General features: G+C 35.9%; 1 protein-coding gene across 1 annotated transcript in view; it reads left to right on the top strand.

The window, feature by feature from the left end:
* GABRA3 (gamma-aminobutyric acid type A receptor alpha3 subunit) overlaps positions 1-22,709 on the top strand; it is a 191,986-nt gene that overhangs the window by 1,067 nt on the left and 168,210 nt on the right. The window lies entirely within an intron of this gene.

Raw genomic sequence — 22,709 nt, 5'->3', positions numbered from 1 at the left:
CAGGTTCTGGATGTCTGCAGCTCTGCAAGGACTGGCTGACACTCTGGTAGTGTAGCCTCTCTGAACTGGTAGGGGGCGGGACCTGGTGGCTTCATTAGGGCTTTTTGAGTTATCAGCGTTGACTGCCAATGATAGTAATTATAACATCAACAATGCTGATTGCTAACATTGCTGACGGCTTAGTAACTTTTAGATCTTGGGCTGAGGGTTTCATGTGTCTTACTCTTACATCAACCCTATGAAGCAGGTATTATTGTTCTCCTCGATTTACTGATGAGGAAACTGAGGCACAGAGAGGTTAAGTAACTTGTCTAAGGTTACAGAGCAATTAAATGTCTCAATTGAGAATTAAAACACAGGCAACCTGGTTCCAGAATGCATGGGCTAGACCGTTGAGTACTACTGCCTTCCTGGGTAGAATTTTACACCTCTCTCTGTTAGGCATATGTAGGTACAGTAGGAAGGGTGGTGCTTGGCAGATTTTTTTTTTTTTTTGGAAAGTAGTAGCTTGGTCTTTGTGTAGCATAACAGGACTTAGAATGAGGCATGGTGGCTGGCCGTTGTGGAGCGAAGCCTCACCTGGGTTTCCTGTAGGAGCTGCCCCAGAGGCTTTCCTTGGCCAGCCTTCTTCCCTTTGAAGGGATGCCTAGAAAGACTTCACTTTGTCACTGTCGTGGTGTCGTCCATCTCAAATCGAGCAAAAGAGTTGTTCCCTTTAGGACCAGATCGTGTTCTGGTATAGCATCACCCTGTCCTAAAATTTTTAGAATGCTAAATCCTTGGAACTCGAAGAGTCCCTCAAGGTCATTAAACTTTATCCAGTTCTTGAATTTGTTCTAAGCATTTAATTCCTTCACTGATTTCTATGGGAACTCCCTTGCAGTGACAGAGAGCTCATTAGTAGATGGCTCTTTCTATCTTCGAGAAACTCTGATTGTCAGAGAATGATCCCCTTTATAGGCCAATATCTGTCTCCCTGTACCCTTTATTTCATTGGTTCTTTGGTGCTACCTGGAACAAATTGGCTTCTTCTTAGTAACGGCTCTCTTCAGATAGTTACGGCCGTCACCTCTCTCACTCAAGCCTTGGATCTGACAAGACCACATGTAAAGGATCATCATTTGCTTCATTTGGGAGACTAGACTTTTATTAATATGGTAGTCTAGTGTCCCATTCTCTGGTTCGTCAGCCACAAAATGCTCCTGCTGAGCTTTCTGAAGCAGCGTTGGTAGTGTATGTTCTCTTCCTTGGAAAAGCTTGCTATCTGGTATCGTGTGGACTGATGGGAACAAAGAAGCTCCTTTTTCTTTTCCTAAGGACCAGGAATAGATGGATGTTAGTCCCTCTGAAGCTCCTAAATGTCCAACCGGCAGCTGGAGAATGGGCTTGTGGGCAGATTGCAGAAGCAGGGGTTAAGGACAATGATCATAAAGGAGTCACTTGAAATAGTGGTGATTCAAGGTTCACACAGTATATGGAAAGAAGAAGAATACGTTGTTTCTGAGATACATTCTGCTAAAACAATACAATCTGATAAAACAATGAGATCGTTGAGAGATGGCATGGAGCGGGATTGGGTAGAATGGGAGTGAGCATGCAGTGTGCCAGGGTAGAAAGCTGACGGGTATTAGGAAACTCGAGTTCAATTCCAAGCTCTGCTAATTTGCCAATGACTTTGGTTGGACTCATGACTTTCTCTCTGGGTCTTTCAGCTCAGCAATTTTCTGTCTGAAGTAAATTATAAAACCTCGGGATTCTAAGGGACTTGAGAAATCATCTAGGCCAGTGCTTTTCAAATTTTAATGTGTGAAAGAATCCCTCGGGAATCTTATTTAAATGCTAATTTTGATCAGGAAGGTCTGGGGTGGCACCTGAGATTTTGCATTTTAACAAAATGCCAGGTAATCCTGAACCCATTGTTCCAGTGCTTTTCAAACTATTTTGGTGAAGGACCAGGTTTTTTTTACCCCTTCAAATTTTCCAATCTATCACAGACGGTTTAGTAAAATACATTACCTATGAATTAGTAGAAAATGAAAGAAAAAAAACATACAAAACATAAGCTCATACTTTTACTATTAGCTTCAACAGACATTAACCTCATCAAATTGCTATAACATCTGGCAAGTGCTTATTGTCGCTTTCTGCATTGAGGTCATCGCTCCCCGGTAACAAAAGTTCACAGACAGGCACTGATCCGTGGACCACATTTGAGCTCCGTCGTCTAGGCTACCTGCATCCCTAATTTAAAAGACCCAGATGGGGCTCAGTTGTAATTTCTAAATCGTCTCTGCCAGATGATCTTTCACCCTCAGGTTAAATATCTTTGATGGAGAACTCAACACACCTTCACAAAGTACATGTTGTGACTGTCATAAAGGGTTTTTTAAAAACTTATATAAATTCCACTCTTAAATTGAATATTCTGAGCAAGTAGGGAGCTGTATCAGTCCAGTTTATTGTACGGTCAGCCACAAGCCTAGCATATGGCATAGAGTAGGTACTTAATAAATGTTTGTTAATAAGTGAGTGAATAAACCACTTGGTGTTAGTTATGCCTTTTGGGGGCATACAGTCATTAAAGGTAATTTAGGTTTTCATTCAAGAGAGTATTTACCCTTTTTAATCAATTTCTTATGGTGACTAGAAGGCCAGTATACCTGTCCCAGAGAGCTATGGGACATCTCAACTTTATTTTGAAGGAATTGTAGGAATCCAGGCGAAGATTCTGTACTCTGAGTCTCAAGCATTTCCCTTTAGCTCAGTCATTCAATTCAGTCATTCAACAGCTTTTATTTTCAGTGACATAGTTAGGCACCATGCAGATGACACAAAACAGACGTGGTCCTTGCTTACTTGGTGCTTCTGGTTGCATGGAGAAGAGACCATAAATCAGATAATCACACGAATGTGTTATTTTAACAGTGATAAATGCTATGGGGGATGGGGGATGGGGTCTATGAAGGTATGTATATAACAGGAAAATGATCTAGCTTGGAGTTTCAGAGAAGCTTCCTTGAGGAAGGGACATTAAGGCTGAGTAGAGACATGGGGGTGGGGTGGGCATGATGGAGAGGGTGGAATAGTTTTCTAGATGAAGGAAATAGTTTTCTAGCTTGCACGAGGGCCGTGAGATGAGAGAAGCATAGTCAGTTTGCGCTATTGAACAAAAGCTGGTATGGCTGGAGTGGGCCACTGTAAGAATTTTGGTCCAGAAACAGTGAGAATGATTAATGTCTTTTAATCAAGGTGACTGATAGGGCCTACAGTGAATCCATTCAGTATAAGGCTACTAAGTCATACTAGGAGCCAAAGGCAATGCGGGAAATACAGGCTGATTTAGAAATAGCCTCTGCCCTCCAAAATGACAGTTAAGGAAGAGAGAAGAAATATATAAACAACTATAAAACTTGAAGAATGAGGTCTACACCCGTAAAAGAGAGGCAAAGGGCTTGCAGCCAAGGAGATCAAAGACAGCTTCCTGGAATTGGGGTTTGAACTAGGCTTTGAAGATTACACAGACTTGGAACATGCCGAGTTTGGGGGATGGGAAAGGTGTTCCAGGCAGAGGCCAGAAAAGCAGAGGGCTCGATTGGTTATGTTGGAGTCAAGTGTATGGTGGAAGGATGTAAAAAATGTTTGGCGGGAGGGATCGACTGTAAAAAGACTGAATGTTAGCTTGGAAAATTAGAATTAGGACTTTGTTCTATATGCAGCAGAGAAGCGACCCCCTCATTTTATGGATGAGTAAACTGATTCTGAGAAAAGGGGAGTGACTTGATTTGACTGAGGTCACGTAGGTAGCACTATTACTATAGCCTAGCAAGAGGTATTGAGTCCAGTTGAAAAATGTGAAATTGGACCTCTGGAAAGAAATCAGCTGGAGAGAGTGTTTTGAGGGTCATTGATAAAGATGTGGTACTTGAAGTAGAAAGAAGGGATCCACGGATATGGAAAAACAAAGGTGAGACCGTGTGAAGGCTACAGAGGAGGGGAGGTCAGACGTGTGGTAGAAAAATTAGGAGAGTACAGGATTATGAAAGCCGAGAGAGGAGAGAACCTCATCCATTGGGTGGCCAAATATTTTGGAATACATACCATTTCCTAGGTATGGAGAATATAGTGGTGAGCAAAACAGACATGGTCGTTGCCACCTTGGGGCTCATGGTTTAGATGGGGAGATAGATGTTATTCTACAAACAACTGAACTATATAGTTAAACATCGTGATTACTGCATAGAGGAACGTGCATTGCTTTGAGAAGAAAGGCGTGGTCAACATCATTAGACTTTTTAGCAGTGTTGATAAAGCCCGGTTTCTAGTAGTTCTCCCCACTCTGATGCTCAGCTCACCGTGCTTACTAATGGTTAAGATTGGATGACGAATATCCATTTTGCAAATGTTTGGCAGATGATGCTGTTGTAAGGAAAGGTAAGATTCTCTCCAGCCTCGTGCCCACAGGAGCACAGGCTTACTTGAAAACCAGGCTACATGTCATGTTGTGTAACTGAAACTCTTCAACGAGCCAGCCCTCTTCCCAGATCCCCTGACTCAACAAGCTAGAGAAAGAGGCACTTGATAAGAAACAAATGAAGACTTGAATATATAAAATCCCTCTTAAAATGGGATTTCAAATAGCCTAGTCTGGATTCTAGTCCTGGCTTGGATGCTGACCTAGTTTCTTGTGAAAAATCAATTGTGTAGTGTGAGCCTCAGTTTCTATAACTGTAAAATGAGGAGGGTTGGACTAGACCTAGATGATTTATAAGGACCCTCCCAGCTGTAAGGTTTTGTAGTTCGTGTTCTGTTCTTTACTCCATTCTCATGGTCCCGCGTAGATAGTTCAGACTTGGTCACTTATTTAAGCAAATCTAATGATTTTATGTGGAATTTTAAAGATTGCTAATTTTGGTGGAAATATTCACAGGGTTTGGAAGATATCACAGGAAGGCCCCTTCCTTGTTTTTTTTTTTTTGTTTTTTCCTAAGATTGCTGTAATCATGACTGTCCTGAAAGCCAAGAATAGAACTGACGGTATTCTAAAATCTGTAGTAAATCTGGGTATTGGGTGATATTTCCATTACTTGTGGTTTGAAATAAACTAAAAGCACCGAAAAGAAAATGGTGTGGGGTACTGTGAAATAGACCCAAGATGACTACCTCATAGTCCGAAATGCAGTGGTCCAGGTAATCTCTTCCTAGGAGGGAAGACATATGGCAAAGAGAAATACTGGTTGATAATAGAGAAACATTTTTTATACTTAAAACGTCATTTTAAAGATACTGATATTTGTACATAATATGTGACCTCAGCATACACATAAAGGAAAAGTCTCCAGAATGGATATTTTTATTTATTTTTAATTATTTTTTAAGATTATTTTTATTTTTCAATTATAGTTAACATTCAATATTATTTTATATTAGTTTCAGGTGTACAGCTTAGTGGTTGGACATTTATATCATTTATGAACTGATCCCTCCAATTAGTTTAATACCCACCTGGCACCATACTTAGTCATTATAATATTGTTCACTATATTCCCTATACTGTACTTCACATCCCTGTGAATATTTTGTAAGTGCCAATTTATACTTCTTAATCCGGAATGTATATTTTGAAGAGTGCTTTTCTCTTTAAAAAATGATTTCTTAAAAGGAATCAAGTATTACATAGATTTTTTTGAACAAAAGAGGAGGTGAATGTGATCATAGTATACAACAACCTTTTAAAATAGTACAAGAGTTACCAGAGAGGAGGGGGAGGGGGCAGGAGGGAGGTAGACAGAGGAGAAAAACTTAAATCATTTCTTCAATTAAAAGAATAAATAAATTAATTTTAAAAAACAGTACAAGAGGAGCTCAGAAATGGCAGGGTCCTTACCAATCGTGCGGTGGCAGTCTTGTCGCCCAATACATACGGTCATCTATTTTCAGTGTGAATAGTTCCAGGAAAGGTTGCTTAACAGCACCTGTTAATAGCTGTAGTTGTTAGCAAGTTCTTTTTCATACTGACTTGAAACCTGTCTTCTGAATCCAACGTATTGGTCTTGCTCTTTGGAGCAACTGGAATGCCAAGTACCTTCCGTTTCCCTTCCCTGTAATTGCCATTCAAAAGTTTAACGATAGTTTGTTCTTTTATATATACATGAATATATATATTCTTCAGTCCATATATTACCATAGTCCTTGAACTCATATGACATATATTTTGAGTATCTTCTCTAGGAGATGCTTCGGTTTTCAGTAACACTCTTGGACCTGGTACTCTGTACATGGCTGACTAGCACCATGATTTAAACATTTTTGTACATTTACTAATCTACCTCGAAACTGTAATATCTACCTTTAAACTGTTTTTCCTAGTTAAAAAAACAAAACAGCCTCATGATAGAAAATTTGGAAAATGGAGAGAAGTTAACACAAGTAACTTCTAAATAGTTAGTCCAAAGACAATTTGCTCTACTTCCTTTCCGATGTGTTTCCATGTTTACATAATTAGGCTCCCGCCTTATATGTACTATTTTATATCTGGCTTTTCCATTGGTATCATAATGTGAGCATTTCCCCATGTTGCTCGACAGCCTTAAATAACTTTTAACAGTTGCATAATTTTCAGCTGTACAATTTATACCATAATTATTTAAACAGTCATATTGGTCATTTAAATTATTTTCAATTGTAAATTATTAGGAATAGCCCCACAATACATATATCTTCTTTGATCTTCACCTCTTTCAGGATATTTATTGTAATGTCACCCCAGTGAGGTCTTCTACAAGGATTATATGTAAAAATGCAAACTCTTCTTCCCCACACAGTCACGCTTGTGTATTCTTGCTTTTTTTTTTTTTTTCCTCCTTGATCTGTTTCATTACCTAATAGACTAGATATTTTACTTATTTACTATTCGGATTCTTGTATTAAAATGTAAGCCCTTCGAGCACATGGATTTTTCTCTATTTTATTCACTGTTGTATCTGCCAGTACCTAGAACAATGTCTGACACACCATAGGTCCTTACTAAATATTTGTGAAATGAATAGTTTTCTTAAGATCAGATAAGAGGCATTGCTGGGCCTAAGGATATTAGATTTTTAAAGCCTCTTGATGTATGCATGAAGTTGTCCCACTGTATAAGATGGTCAATTTCTGCTTATACTCCTCTGCTGACTATTTTCAGTCTTTTAAAAACTTTGCCAATCTGATGGAGGCAAAATGATATCTTACTGTTTTAGAACGTTTCTTTTATTATAGTGAACATGAATACTTTATTATGCTTCTTGGTCATTTTTGTTTCCTTCCTGTGAACATGGTGACCTGTGTACATTTTTCTATTGAGAACTTAGGCGTTTCTTATTCATCCGTATGGACAGTATATACATTTAGTAGACATTAGACCTCTGTGGTATATATGGAACATATTTTTCCAAGTTTGTGTTTTAAATTAACTCATGCGCAAATAAACTTTTATGTAACTATATATATATCTTTACATTTGTAATTTTTTTTCTGATAAGTTCATGATAAGTTTTTCCTCATCTAAAACTGGATAAATACATAAATGGATTTTGTTCTGGTTTCTATTGCTTATGTTTAATTTCTTAGATCCCCTGAAATTTATTCTGGTTTGTGACGTGAGGTAGTTTTCTAGATTGTTTCCCCCTTCAACTGTTTCATGATATCAGATATTGAATAATTCATCCTTTCCCACTGTTCTGTGATGCTGCATTTAATATATATAAATAGTTATATATAGCAGGTCCTCTTTGGGATTCATCTATTTTCCATTTCTTTCTGTCTGTTGCTTCTTGTCCTAGTTACAAAGTTTAAATATTATTTTAGTTTTAAAATTATTTTTATCATCTCAGCTCATCTACTTACTAGCTGTTTGGTTTCTATGTCACAATTTGTCTATCTGCATTGAGTGTGTAATAGTAACATTTTATTCTTTTAATTTTGTGAACGGAATCTATCATTATTTCTGCTAATTTATTATGGCTAGTATGCAGGGAAATCGTTATTTAGAATTTTTACTTCTATTTCTTCACTTTGCTCAAATTTATTATTAAAATTTGTAGTTTATAAATCTATTTTCTTGTTTTTATTTTTTTAATTTTGAAGAATTTAAAATATTTAGAAAGAAACTCAGAGAAGCATCTAAAACAGTGAGCAAATAACCGCCCATGTACTGCTCCTGATGAACAAGTGTTAGCATTTTGTCATCTCTGCTTCAGATACGTTTTTAATCAAATAAAAAAAACATTATAGATAAAGTTTTATCTACCATTGTGTCTAGCCACAGCTTTATTTGTCACCGCATCCTTCCAAAAATGTCACACCCAGAGTCACCCATATTTGCTTGTTTCTCTATTTAGTCACTTTTTACTTAATGGTTTGTAAGAGTTCTTCATATATTCTGGATACTAATTATTTGTTGGTTATATATGTTGCATATATCTGCTTCTAGCATGTCACCCTGGCTTTCTATTTTGTTTATGGGGTCCTTTATCATAAAAAAAATTTAATTTTATAAAGTTTAAAATTCTCATGAGAAATTTATTAATCCTTTCCTTCATGAATTGCGATTTTTGTGTCATATTTAAGAATTTTTTTATGATCATAAAAAATGTTCTCCAAATTTTCTTTGAGAGTTTAAAATTTTTTGCTTTACACTTACTTTTAAAACCATCTGGATTTTATTTTTGCATGTGATGTGAAATATGGGCCTTTTTTCCTATGTCATGTACCGCTCATTTCAATATCCTTTATACATAACTAGTTTAGAATGCAAAATCCATCATATTACCAGTTTTTACGTATACTTGAGTCTATTTCTAGGCTATCTATATGCTTCATCAATCCATTTGTCTATTCTTGTGTTGTTTTAATTATGAATACTTTGAGTCTTGATATTCGTAAGGTCAGTTATTGTTCATTCTCTCCTCACCCACACTGCTTTTCTGTTCTTTCTGAAATTGTCTTATTTTTGGCCCTTTGCTCCCTTCTCTTAATTTTAAAATAAGATTTTTAAATTCCAAGAAAATCATATTGGTTTTTTTTTTTGAATTTTATTGAATCTGAATAATGATTTAGAGGAGAATTGACATCTTTTTGATAAAAAATTTCTGATTCATAAATACGTTAATTTCTTGGTACGTATTCGAGTCTATTTTTACAATCTGTGACAGAGGTTTGTGACTTTCTTAATACTTTTGCATATAAGACATATTCCTAGGCATCTTTTACTTCTCCAGTCAGGTTTATGAGGGTATAATTTACATAAAAGTTGCTCTTTGAGTATACATTTCAAAGAGTTTTGACAAACATATATGATCATATAACGACAACCATTACTACAATAAAAATATAGACAATTTCCCTCACCTCAAAAAGTTCACTCATACCCCGCTGAATTCTTTTTTTTAAATTAATTAATTTTTATGGTGACATTGATTAACAATATCCAGTAAGTTTCATCTGTACACTTTAACAGTAAGACATCTATATATTTACACTGTGTGTTCACCACTACAACCCCCCCCCCCACTGAATTCTAATCCCACCCCCTGCAACCTTCAACCCTGGGCAACCGTTGATCTGTTTTTCATCTTTATAGGTATGCTTTTTCATATGAATCGTGTGAATGAGATCAGAGTATGTAGCCTTTTGTGTCTGACTTCTGTCACTCAGTACATGCTTTTAGAACTCATCCATATTGTTGCGTGTGTCAGTAGCTCCTTGTTATTGCTTAGTGTCCATTCACTGCTTGATGGACCTTTGGGTTGTTTCCACTTTTTGGCTATTATAAGTAATGTTGCAGATGTTCTTATACAGGTTTTTGTTTGCTCATGTATTTGCATTTATACTAGGTAAATACCTCTGAGAGGAATTTCTGGGTCATATGGTAAGTGTATGTCTGACTTGATAAGAAACTGCCAAATCGTTTCCCAAAGTGGCTATACCATTTTGTCATCCCCCGGCCCCGTATGAGAGTCCTTGTGGCTCATCATCCCCACCAGCACTTGATATTGTCATTCTTTTTTAAATTAATAAACTATGTTTTTTTAGTGCACTCTTAGATTTACAAAAATTTGAATAGAAAGTATAGTTACTCTATACCCACCTACATCCAGTTTCCCTTATTAACATCTAGCATTACTGTGTTACATTTGCTACAACTGATGAACCAATATTGATGCGTAGTTATTAACTAAAGTCCATAGTTTACATTTGGGTTTATTCTTGGTGTTTACAAACAGTAGAACAGGTGTATGTCATGTATTCACCATTACAGTACCTTACAGAATATTTCACTGCCTTAAATATTCCCTGTGCCCCACTTACTCCTACCTCCCTCTCCCCTGAACCCATGGCAACCACTGATCTTTTAACTGTCTCTAGTTTTGCCTTTTCCAGAATGTCATATAGGTGGAATTTTACAGCATATAACTTTTTCAGACTGGCTTTTTTTTTTTTTTTCCACTTAGCAATGTGCATTTAAGGATCTTCCACGTATTTTCCTGGCTTGATAGCTCATTTCTTTTATTGCCAAATACTATACCATTGTCTGGATGCACCACAGTCGTTCCCCCACATTTGCCGTAGAAAGACATTGTGGCTGCGTCCAAGTTTGGGCCATTATGAGTAAAGCTGCTATGAACATCCATGCATCGTCTTTTGTGTGGATATATGTTTTTCAACTCGTTTGGGTAAATACAAAGGGCACACTTGCTGGATCACATGGTAAAACTACGTTTAGCTTTGTAAGAAACTGCCAGACTGTCTTCCAAAGTGGTAATAACCCTCACACCAGCAATTAATGAGTGTTCCTGTTGCTTCACATTTTCACCAGCACTTGACGTTGTCATCATTTTGGATTTTAGCTGCTCTAATAGATGTGTAGTGGCATCTCGTTATTGTTTTACTTTGCAGTTCCCTAATGACATTAGTCGAACATATTTTCATATGCTTATTTGCCATCTGTATATATTCTTTGCTGAGGTGTCTGTTCAGATCTTATGCCCATTTCTAAGTCAGTTGTTTTATTGTTTTTGAGTTTTAAGAGTCTTTAAATATTTTGGATACAAATCCTTTATCAGTTACGTGCTTTGCAAATATTTTCTCCCAGTCTATGTCTTGTATTTTCATTCTCTTGACAGTGTTTTTCACAGAGTATACATTTTTAATTTTAATAATGTTTAATTTGTTATTTTTCTTTCATGGATCATGCTTTTGGTATTGTATCTAAAAACTCATCCCCCAAACCGAGATCATTTAGCTTTTCTTCTGTGTTTCTTCTAGAAATTTTATATTTTTGCATTTTACATTTCTGTCTGTGATCCATTTTGAATTATTTTTGTGAAAGGTCTAAAGTCTGGCTGTAGATTCATTTTGTGTGTGTGTGGATGTCCAGTTATTCCTGCACGATTTGTTGAAAGATTATCCTTTATTCATTAAATCATCTTTGTTCCTTTGTCAGAGATTAGTTGACTATATCTGTGTGGGTCTATTTCTCAGGGGGAGGGGTCTCTATTCTGTTTCATTGCTCTATTTGTCTCTTCTCACCAATATCACACTGTCTTGTTTATTGTAGCTTTACAGTAATTCTCACAGTTGGGTAGTTTCAGTTGTTTGACTATATTTCTTATCTTTTTATTTATTCATTCATTCATTCATTCATCCATTTATTTATTTATTATTCATTCATTCATTCGTTCGTTTATTTATTTATTCTTTATTTATTATTTTTCATTCATTCATTATTTTATTTATTTATTATTTATTATTCATTCATTCATTCATTCATTCATTTATTTAACTTTAGAATCTGTTTGTTGACATCCACTAAACAACTTGCTCAGATTTCGATCGGGATTGTGTTGAATCTATAGATCAAGTTTACAAGAACTGAACTTAACAGTGTCTCATCTTCTTATCCACTAATATGGAATATCTCTCCGTTGATTTACATCTTCGTTTTGAGTTTTGTAGTTTTCCTCATATTGATCTTATGTGTATATTTTAGATTTTACCCAAGTATTTCATCTTTTGATATTAATGTAAGTAGTGCTGTGTTTTTAATTTCAAATTTGAATTGTTCATTGCTGATATATTGGAAACAAATTGATTTTTGTCTATTAAATTTGTATCTTGTCTTGTCAATGTTTTAGCCATTCTAGTGACTGTGTAGTAGTAGCTAATTGTGGTTTAGTTTGCATATTTTTATGACTAATGATACCGAACATCTTTTCATGTGCTTATTGGCCATCTGTATATTTTCTTTGGAGAAATGCCCACTCAAATCGTTTGCCCATGAGGAAGGGCTTAAGAGGTACAAATTGGTAGTTAGTAAAAAATAGTCATGAGGATGTAAAGTACAGCATAGGGAATATAGTCAATAATATTCTAATAGCTATGTATTTCTATTGTTGAATTATAATGTTCTTGTATAGGGAAGTACAATAGATTGTTATATACATATTTAAAAGATACATACACATATATACATACACATTTGAAAAATATGTGTTTTGGAAATATTTTCTCCCATTCTGTGACTCGTCTTCATTTTCTACATGGCTTTTCTATTGACTTTTATCTTTTGTATTTTGAGAAGACTTTGCCTGAAGTTCAAAATGATCCTCTTATTTGTTTTCTTCTTGGACTTTATAGTTTCAGTTCTTTGATTTGCATCTTTGATGCATATCTAGATGACTTTTGTCTTCGGGGCAAAGTAAAGTTACATTTCTATAGATATATGTAAATATATATATTTCATTTGAATGCCCAATTTTTCTAGCACTATTTATTGACAAGACTATTCTTTGCTCATTGAATTACCTTGGCATCTTTGTCAAAAATCGATTGACCATATATGCATGGGTCTACTTCTGGACTCTATACTGTCTCTTTGATCTATGTGTGTAACCTTGCAACATTACCACATTATATCAATTACTGTAATTCAGTGACTCTCAACTGGGGCATTTTTCCCCCCAGGGAACATTTGACAATGTCTGAATTGTCACATTCTTGATCTTCACAACTGGAGGGTGGGTGGTGTTACTGGCACTTCACAGCAAAGTATTATCCAGCCCAAAATTTTAATAGTGTTGAGGCTGAGAAACTCTGCTATAGCATTATAGTAAATCTTGAAATAGGATATTATGAGTCCCCAAATTTGTTCTTCATTTAAGGAAATATTTTGGCTCTTCTAGGTCCTTTGTATTTCCACATAAATCGTCTATCAAACTGATCAATTTCTCCCCAAAAATCCTGCTGGAAGTTTTAGCAGGATTAAATTAAATTTATACATCAATTTTGGGAGAAACCACATCTTAACAGTCTTGAGTCTCCTGATACGTGAACATGGTATATATCTCTTCATTATTTAAATTCTCTCAACAATGTTTTTGTAGTTTTCAGTGTATAGGTCTTGCGTATATTTTGTTGAATTTATTTAATTATTTCATTTTTTGGTGCTATTATAAAGGCATTTAAATTTTTTTGACTTTCGAATGTTTATTTTTGTATATAGAACTACAATTAATTTTTATATATTGACTTTGTATCCTGTGACCTTACAAAACTCACTTATTCTGGTAGGTTTTAAGATTCTTGGGATTTTCTGTGTACAGGATTATGTTGTCTGGAAATAGAGTTTTATTTCTTCTTTTCTAATTTGTATATTTTTTTTCTTGTTTTATTTGTTTTGTTTTGTTTTACTGTGTTTGAACTTCGAAGTCTTCTAATAGAATATTAGAAGTGATTAGAGCAGATCTCCTTTCCTTGCTCCTGATCTTATTGGGGAAAGTATTCTATCTTTAACCAATCAATGTGAAGTCAACTTCAGATTTTTTTTACACGCCATTTATGAGTTCGAGGGAGTGCCCTTCTAGCTGTAGTTTGCTGAGGGATTTTTGTCATGGACGTATGTTAGATTTCTCAGATGCTTTTTCTGTATCTATTGAAATGATCTTTTTAAGTCTGTTGATATGGTGAATTACTGTGATAATTTTTCAAGTGTTGAACCACCTTTGCATCTTCAGGATAAAACTCTATTTGGTTATGATATATTATCCTTGTTATATATTTCTGGATTGCATTTGCTCTGTGTGTGTGTGTGTGTGTGTGTGTGTGTGGTATCTGTATTGCATTAGAGATATTGACCTTTAATTTTCTTTTCTTAAAATTGTTTAGTTTTGGTAAACAGTTATTCTGGCCTCATAAAATGAGTTGGGAAGTTTCTTCCTCTTCTGTTTTCTGGAAGAGTTTATGTAGAATTGGCACTGTTTCTTCCTTAAGTGCTTGGTAGAAATCATTAGTGAGGCCATCTGGGCTTCTGGAAGTTTTTTTATTTGGAATTTTCTTTATGCTAAAGTTTTTAACTATTAATTTAAGTTATTTAATAAAAGCTATTCAGGTTATCTGTTTCTTCTTGAGTGAGAGATGATGATTTATGTATTTCAAGGAATTTGTTAATTTTATCTACATTATTAAGCTTCTTTCCATAAATTTGTTCATAATGTTTTCTTATTATCCTTTTAATGTTTGAAAGATCTGTAGTGACATACTGTTTTTCATTACCGATAATGATAATTTTTATCTTCTCTCTTTTTATCTTTATCAATCTGTGTAGAGGTTTACTAATTTTATTGATTTTTTCAAACAACCAGCTTTTAGTTTCATTGATTATTTTTCCCCGTATTGTTCTATTTCATCGAATTCCCCTGTCTTTATTATTTCCTTCCTTCTCCCTGCTTTGGATTTAATTTGCTCTTCATTTTCAAGTTTCTAAAAGTGGAATCTTAGATCATTGTTTGAGTTTCTTCTTGTCTAATATAAGCATTTAATGCTATAAATACTCCTATATGTATTTATTTAGCTGTGTTTTATAATTTTTGATAAATGACTTTTTATAATTTTAATTAGAATCCTTTTTCTATTAGTTTTTCTAGTTGATATTTGTAAGTTGGTCTTATGTCTAGCAACTTTGAAGATTCGTATTCATTCTTATAATTTGTTATTGATCCTTTTGAATTTTCTATGTTTTTCATATCTTCTGCAAATATCAACAATTTTATCTTCCTTTTAAAACTCGTATACTGATGTATTATTCCTTATTGTTTTGGCTAGAATATACAATATAATATGGCTTAGAATTAGAGATGGCCCAGTCCTAGTTTGGTTCCTGAGTTGAGTGACATCGTTTCTAAAGTGTCTCCTTTAAGTATAGTATTTGGTGTAGGTTTTTGGTATTCTTCGTCAAATGAAGGGAATTCCCTTGTATTTCTAAAATGCGAAGATTTTTATCATAAATAAGAGGATAATTTTATTGCATGCTTTTTCTTCATTTATTGAGATGTTCATATACTTCTTTTGATATAATATGTTAATATATATTTTTAAATTACTGTAGATAATTCAACTCCTTTTGTTGCCTTCTTTTTTTAGAATTGTAAATTACATTAATAGATTAGTTCATATTAAATTGTCCTTTTATTTCTGGGATAAATCTACTTAATTACGGGTTATATGTGGCCATATTTATTTGTGTTTGCCCTTTAAAAATTTATCTGTGTTTATAAGTTGCTTTTACTGTTTCTGTTCAATTTTGAAATCAATATTACATTAGCTCACAAAATGGGTTACATAGCTTTTCATCTCTTTCCAGTTTTTGGAACAGTTTGCGGAAGGTAAGATTAACATTCATGAGTTTACTAAAACTGACTTTTGATTCTGGCATGATCCCATTCTCCCTCAGTATAAGTGTGTGTGGGGGGTATTTGATGTTTAACCTCCTGGCTCAATTTCTATTCTATTCCAGTTTGCTATTTCTTCTATTATTTTTATAGGACGTTATCTATTTATTCTGTTTTTGAATGTAATAGTCTAAAGCTAGTCATAATATTTTGTTATGATCTTTAAACATTTGTTTTAATCTTTATCGAAATTATATGAGATCTTAGTGTCAAATATTTCTCCAAGGTTTGTTAGAAAGAGCAACAGTAGTTTCTGCCTTCTTCTCGGAAGCAGCCATTTTTAACCCTTTCAAATAATTCTTTTGATACTTATATCCTATCAGTAAATAACAAGATTATATTGGTCCCTCTTAATTTTAAACGTTTAGGCACTATTTAGTAATTTCCCACTCTGGAAGATAAGATTCAGGTACTTTTTAAAAAAACCCTATCTGCACAGTGTAGACAAGTTTTTCCCCCCACCCCATATGCTTTGTTTAATCGCAGTATAATATCGATTAAGTTTTTTGTTATTATGACTATGTTAATGGCATTCATAGCTGAATCATATAATATGTTGTATTAGTTTTCTCTTGCTGCTGTAACAAATTAACATAAACTTTGTGACTTAAAACAACACAAACTTATCTTCTTACAGTTCTGGAGTGTTTCTTGGGCTAAAATCGAGGTGTTGGCAAGGCTGTGTTCCTATCTGGAGACTGGGGAAATGTTCATTTGCTTGTCTTTTCCAGCTTCTAGAGACCACTTGCATTCCTTAACTCATGGCCCCTGTCCCTCATCTTCAAAGTCACTAGTATCAAGTCAAGTCTTTTTCACATCACATCGCTGTGACTCTGACACTTCTGACTCCTGCTTCCACTTTTAAGGACCCTCGTGATTACATTGGGTCCACCCAGATAATCCTGAACAATCTCTCTTTTAAGGTCAGCTGATTAGCAACTTTAATTCCATCTGCGACTTTATTCCCACTTTGCCATATAATATAACAGTCACAGGTTCCAGGAATTAGAATGTTGGTGTCTTTGGAAGGCCATTATTCTGCCTGTCACATATATCATCGTATTTCTTTAATGTAGACATTTTTGTTTTATTTTCCTTGGTATAGTTATCTTTTTAAAATGTGCTTATTTTCCACATACCACTCATCTGGGTTCAAACTGTCATTTGTCTACATCTCTTCTCAGTGCATTCAAACATATAAGATATTTTATTCATTTTATATTCTGCCAGACTGCTGTCTGGACTAGTTTCTCACTCTGCTTTGTTCACAGCTGTCATCCTGGAATGTCCGTTACCACCCTTATGTCCTCCCTGCCTTTCTCTTGAGTTGGAGCCCACGTTTCTTCATTTATTCTCTCATTTTTGTCAAAGCACATTCTCATATTCATGTTTTTTTTTTTGAGAAAGTGTGCAAGGGTGGGGCAAATATTTTTGAGACTGGCTGTTTAAAAATTTATTTATTCTACCCACACAATTTATTGTTGGTTTAGGTATAGGATTCTAGGTTGAAAATGATTTTCCTTCAGAAGTTTGAAAGCGTTGCTTCACTCCCTTCATTTCCAGAATTGCTGTTAAGAAGATGGAAGCCATTCTGATTCCTGAACATATGTACTCAACAATTTGTCTGTCTTTCTCTTGAACCATGCAGGATAATCATTCTATCCCTAGTGTTCTGACAATGTCGTGTCTTCTTGTGGATCTGTTTTCATCCATCGTGCTGAGTACACAATTGGCTCCTCTATTATGAGAATTGTTTTGAATTATTTTATTGATGATGTTCTTACTGTCATTTTCTCCCTCTCTCTTTATCTCTGTTTTTCCTTTCCTCCTACTATTTAAGTGTTGGCCTTCCGAGGTGGGTTTTTAAATTTACTTTTGTTTTTTTGTTTTTTGTCTTCTTCCTCCTTGTCTAAATGCTCTATATTTTGGAAGATATCTTCTGCTTTATCTACCAACCCTTCTACTGAGTTTTTCATTTCCTCTATCATGATTTAAATTATTTTTTTTATTTTTCAATTTCAGTTGACATTCAGTATTATTTTATATTAGTTTCAGGTGTACAGCATAGTGGTTAGACACTTATAATTTATGAAGTGATCCTCCCAATTAGTCTAGTACCCTCCTGGCACTATATATAGTTGTTGCAATATTATATTGGAATCTGAAGAACAAAATAAATGAACAAACAAAACAGAAACAGACTCATAGATACAGAGAACAAACTGATGATTGCCAGATGGGAAGGAAATTGGGAGGCTGTGTGAAAAAGGTGAAGGGATTAAGAAGTATAAATTGATAGTTACAAAATAGTCACGGGGATGTGAAATCCTCTATCATGATTTTCATTTCTGATGTTTTTAAAAAATTATTCTTTGAACTATCCATTTTTATAGAAAATTATTATTTTTTCCTGAATGCAATATCTAGTCTGATCTCTCCAAGGTTATCAATGATATAACTTTATGCTTTTCTTCTCCTCAAAAAAGACTTTTCTCTCCAAATTCCTTTTTTTAAAAAATTTTTTTGCTGTTTATCTTTCATGTTAGAGACTTTCCTCATGGGCCTTCTGTTCCTTGGTGGTTTGTTCCTATTTAAAAGTGGAGCATTAGAAACGGATTAGAAATGCTGAGTGTGGACATATCTTATCTGCTGAGGGTGTTTTGTTGAGAACTGTGATGTCAAGGTTCAACAGAACTGGATATTCTAAGTGTCTTCATTGGAGATACAGATCTAATTTTTTGTATTCTGGGTGACAAATAGAGTTGGAGTTGTCATGTGAAAAATTATTGTTGCATCTCTTGTTCTTTTTGTCCTTGTTGGTTTGCGAATTAAAATAAATCCTTTTACTGCCACTTCGGTTGGGTTTCAGTACAAAACAGAAGCAAATGCTTATGTTCTATTGACTATCTTTAACTAACTTAAGAATGATTCTTATTTGTAGTTTATAATTTCTTGAATATATATATGTGTATATATATTCATATATATATATTGCAGTTATTTTCTCTTTTCAGAGGCTGTAGGTAGTAAATTCTTTAGTATGTGTGCAAGTCTTTCTTTTGCCAACACTGTTATATGATGGTTTAAATTAGCGTATATATACACCAGTATCACTCTTCAGTACTCATTGTTTTCTACCTCTGGAACTGCTATTAGACTTTGCTTGGAGTTTCTAAGTCTGTTATCCAAATCTCTCAATTTTTCTTTCACTATAAATTTCTTTCTCTCTCAGTGTTTCATTCTGAGTTTGTTCCTCTGAAATATCTTAAAATCCACTAATTATTTCCTTGGTCATGTCAAGTTTAGGGCTTATGCTGTCTTTCGAACTTTTATTTTAGAGCCTATAGCCTTGACTATTTTTTAATATCTACCATTTCTGATTCATATGCCTTTTTTTATTTTGTAACATCTCGTTTTGATGTCATAAGCTTATTCTTTTAGTTCTTTGAGGATGTTAAACATTTATTTTAAAGTTCTTTTTTAAATGACTATATTTCTCTGGGACTTTGACCTCACATATGTTGAATTCATTTAGTAATTTTTAAGTTTTTTCTTTAGGCTTTGTGTTTTAACTTGATGTAAGCTTAACCTTAAATGGGAAAATTTATAGTTTTTCTATCTGCCGTACTCATCTCTTTTAGGTCTGGCTGGATATTTTATTTGATCAGCTACCTAGTTCAGAACTAGTTCTTATGTTGGCGGTTTGGGGCTTTTGTTCCGTGAGGATACTAAAGGTGCGGTTTTTGAGCCAGTGGGTGGGGTGATGCAAGTCTCAAGTTGTGTAGCGATCTCTACTACTTCCTATCGCCTTGGTAGCGCCTCAGTTGTCAATCTCAGCTTCCTGTCCTCTTCATAGCATTTTAAAGGTCATTGTGCATAGGCAGGAAATCCCCGCCTCACCTTCTGATTCCTGCAACTTTGTTATCCTACCACGCATTCAATACTACTGGTTTGTGTTACTCTGGAGCAGTTTGACTCCCGGCAGCCTCAGCCTGTTTCCTAGTGGGTGAGTGGCTTTCGGTCCCTCTGTTGCTAAGTTTCTTTTTTTATTTCAGCTCCTTGGAGATATTTCCTTTTTTTTTTTCTCTTCTTTTTTTTAAACAATTATGGTCGCGTTTTTATTTTTTTAAAGTCTGTTTTATGATTTAGCGATCATTACTATAGTCTATGTTTGGAGCTGAGGGAGAGTATTTTTTTTCTATGTGAACCTGGATTGCTAGCTTGACATGATGATACCTTGGGATATCTAGATAGATAAAAAATTTCTATCCACGTAATGACTACTCAGCATTTGAGGCCTTAGTTATAAAAAGTTCTCCTTGATTAGTTTTCCATGCTTAATCTGTAATCATAGATTCTAATACTCATATATCTGAGTATCAGTCTGGGCTGAAGCAATTGCAGGCATGGGTCCACTCGGGCTGAGTCAGGCAGGCAGGTGTTTTTGAATATGAAAGCAGGAACATTGGATTTGAGTAAAATTAGGCCCCCAGACGGATAGCAGAAGACATTTTGTATGTTAGGCGGGCCACAGTGGTTCCCTCAGCAGGAGATCCTTGTTACAGATAGAAGAAAGAGAATCGGAGTGTGGAAAAGGTCATGATCCCAGGTCGATGCTGGAACTCGAAACAGAAATGGAGAAAATGGATGAGGGAGCAGCTAGTATGTGGGCTGAAGACATGGTTTTGCTTGGTTCCAGAGGGGCGAATGGGGTAATGGAGGTTTTGCGACGGTTTTAAATCGTCTCTTAGGTGGGTGGCGTGGTCCCAGTGCATTAGAAATAGAGGAGGCTGGTGTGGCACTTACAGCGACAGGCCAGGTGCTAGGAGTTGAGGCTGGAGAGGTAGGATTTTGCTAATTCTTACAAAACCTTGTAGGTCAGATTCAAGGGTTGAGTCTTTTCCCAACAGCAGTAGGAGGCTTTGAATTGTTTTAAGGAGGGGAGTAAAGGAGTCTCATTTGCATTTTAATGGACCCCTCTGGTTGCTCTGTGAAGAATGAATTAATGCAGCCTGAAGGTAGTGGGAGCCATTGTGAGGAGGCCGGTAATGCCACTTCGGTAGCATCCGGAGAGGCGGAGAAGGAGAGAAAGAGAACGTTTGTATTGCTTTTGCGTTTCTTTTGCTGAATTTATCTCATACCAGGTTTCCTGACTTGTCTCACTTGCTCATATATACTATTATTCTTCTACCGTCTCTTTAATTCCATTCTTTCTTCTCCTTTAACTTTTAAGTTTCTGCTTTCTCTCACTGACACAAGAACTTGGCTGTTTTTGTGCCTTAATCAATCTCTCCATTTTGTTTCTTTTCCTTCACCATTGGTCACCCATTAAGAGCATTCTTCATTCTCAGTGGTCTGTATTCTACCCCACCCCCATTCCTTGCTTGTTTTCAAGTGATCGTTTTGAAGTTTTCTGCTGGGATCAGTTTGAGAAAGAAAGTCTTGCTCTTGGGAGCGGGTGTATGCTTGCCAAATGTTTGCAAAAAGTATCTCATTGTTACAAGTGGCATTCCAGCAGCATTAACACCCAGGCGAAAAGAAGTAAATACTCAGTATTAGAACCCATTCTCATCTTTACTCTTGGAGCGATTTCCTCCTGCTTTCTGAATGACTGTTTAGAAATCTGTAAATGACGCAGTCTTCAGAAGCATTTGGGGATCCTGGGCAGTATTCATGCTACAACAGAGCTGCTAGTTATATGCTCAATGGGGGTTGGAAGCTGAAATTGGTATACACCAACGTTACCTTCCTCTGTTTTTGTGTCTGGTCTGCAGATTCCCTGTTTTTAGATAAAGGTAGGTCGCCTGAACAATGTCCATTGCGCATTCCTGATGATAGCTGCTGTTCCCTGGGGACGAACTACAAATCTGCAGTTACTCTTCATATACAGCTTCATCTTTCTGCCTGCAGCCCCCAGGGACTACTATCAAGAGTCGCTCTTAGGATGAGAGGCAGGACGCGGCGGCATAGTACCGGGGGCTCTGAATCACTGTCTGCAGGGTGTGTGTTTTGGAATCTGGGTGCTGAGTTGCAGGGGACTATGAGTCAGTGTACTCTTAGAATAGGGCCAGTTGTAAATCAGGCCAGCAGCCTGAGGCAGTTGTGTGAATGACACAGGGTGTCTCTCCATCCCTGATGATTTAGTTCTTGAATTACGGTCTCTAATTGGTGGGTCTGTGGGTCTCTGTCTATAAATGGTTTTCTTGCTTTGCCAAGTACCTCCTAAGGGTAGGTAAAATAATAATCTGAGCTCTAACCTGTACTCTCATATAAAGATGTTTAGAGTCATATAAGCAGTGCATATGGATGAGTGACAGCTCTCCAGATGTGTTGGTGTGCCGCAGCTCCAGGCAGGGTTTGGCTGTGAACATCGTGGCCAGGATTGGTAAGTTCCATGTGTGCTTATTGGAGCTCCTGTGTCATCAGTCTCTGCAGAACTTCTCAGATATCTTCAAGTTCAGCTTCATGAACCTCTTGCTTGCGTGTTTAGTTTTTATCAGTGAGAGACAAAAGCGATTTTCATATCTATTTACTGACTATGTGAAATATGTCAGTTCACTGGGCTAGGTATTGAGGACATGGTGATGAATCAGATAGACCTGGTCCAGGCTCCCTCGGAACTCACAATCTAAAACGGAAGCCAGACTTGGAACAAATAATTTGCTTGTGGGATGAGTGCTGTGGCGGAAAGAGTATCGTACGGCAGTTAAAATGCAGACCTAGTTTAGTGAGGGGTGATGACAGGCAAAGTTTGTTTAATGAAGAGATGCTCAGGCTTAGACCATAAAGATATGTAGCTGTTAGCCATTCCAGTAGTGATGGGTGTGGGAGGTGGCAGATAGAGAAGATGGAGAGGGAATAGGTTGTGTGAAGGTCCCGATTATGGGAAAATTTACGTTTCATTTTGGGAGGTAAGAGAAGGCCAGTATGGCTGGAGTGGAGAGA

The sequence above is a fragment of the Pteropus alecto genome, unplaced genomic scaffold (genome assembly GCF_000325575.1).
Source record: "Pteropus alecto unplaced genomic scaffold, ASM32557v1 scaffold141, whole genome shotgun sequence".
NCBI lineage: Eukaryota > Metazoa > Chordata > Mammalia > Chiroptera > Pteropodidae > Pteropus > Pteropus alecto.
This window is presented reverse-complemented; position numbering and strand designations above follow the sequence as displayed.